Genomic DNA, 1,538 nt, shown 5'->3' on the forward strand with positions numbered 1-1,538 from the left:
AACTGAATGAGAGCTGTAATGATGAAAGACACTAAAGTTGACAAATGGACAAATAACAATAAATAGAGAATTGTTCAGAGCGTCCTCTTTCAAGTTTTGGAAGGAAGGTTAAAAAATTCAATCTGCCGTTTACAGGATGGATGTTGTGGAGTATCGCCTGAAGGAATGCTGGATATCCTGAATTTACCTTCAAGTGCAGGGCCACAGTCCCGCTGGGCTCTCACTGCAGCGTTCCCCATCTTGTTTGGAAACTAAAGAAAAGCGCCGTGTGATAAATGCGTTGCTGCCAGTAAGGATTCAGAAGTGGGCATGTTGAAACTTCAGCCACCAATGACTGAGTTGCTCTCATTTGCGGCGAGGCACACATCTTATGCATCAGCTCATTTTCTTGTCGCGCCCCCGAAAGACATATTCTTGACACGTGGGTTTCCAGAAAATCCGTCATCTAATATACCAAGTCTGAGCCCTGCAGGGGCGACAATCTCCCGACACACGCCGGCGCCCTCGGCAACGGGCTGGCGTTTTATAGACCTAATGTGTGTTCTGATAGCTAAAAATGTTCCGCCTATTTCAGCTACAGCCACATTACTTTGTAGTAATTATGATAAATCTGCAATTGATGTATCAGCTTGTTTATGCTGATGAATGAGGTGGAGTTAATTACTTACTGGAATAGATGCAGTATGTTGTGGTACCGCAGAGGCGCACAACATGAGGTGAGCTCCATGTAGCGGGGGGGGAAACTGCTTTTCATTTATTTACCTGTCCAAGTAAATTGAGCCACAATTTACTGTATCTTTCAGTTTATAAACGATGCCCGTTTCTGAGCGCTATTTCTCAGGCGACACCGCGTACGGCATCTCATCTCATTTCCGTCCCCGAGACAGCAAAAGATCAATTTGTGCAGAGCAGCTTGTGGGCACAAGTCTCCAGTAATGTGTTTGGGGTGGGGTGGGAAGAACGCGCGCCGCTGCTTCCAAAATTGTACGAGAGGCTGCGGTGGGGGCTGATCTCAGTGCGTTAAAGTCAAACTGTGTTTTATGTATCCGAGAGTTGTCATGGGAAACAAATCAACAATGATTTACAGCAAAACACAAAACTGAGATAGCAGATATTTAAGTGAAGCACAGTCTATGTGAAAGCAACGTAGATGACTAAAATTATTATCTTTTCTATTAAACTCTGGTAATGGCTTTGACCGCGTATTAAACAAAGGTCGCATTTCTGAAATTCTTTTTAAAAAATATTTTTAATTCAAAAGGTAAATCAGTGCTTCTTTAATTCATTTATCCAGCTCATTTAAGAGTCGCTGTAGATTACAACTGATCTCTAGAGTGGTTAGTTTTAAAGCAGACCTGTCCTAAACTTTTTTTTATGTAAGTTCTTTAACATCCTGTGAATAAATATTTACCCATTTATCCAAAAAAACTCTGGCTATATAGCAAGTTATTTTTGCATTTACTGCTATTAAAGACGGTAAGATTAATTTTAGATTAATTCACTCTTACTACAGGGGCTGAAATGATCATAATAACCCG

The sequence above is a fragment of the Poecilia reticulata genome, chromosome 12, assembly GCF_904066995.2.
Source record: "Poecilia reticulata chromosome 12, P_reticulata-male-v2, whole genome shotgun sequence".
Lineage (NCBI taxonomy): Eukaryota > Metazoa > Chordata > Actinopteri > Cyprinodontiformes > Poeciliidae > Poecilia > Poecilia reticulata.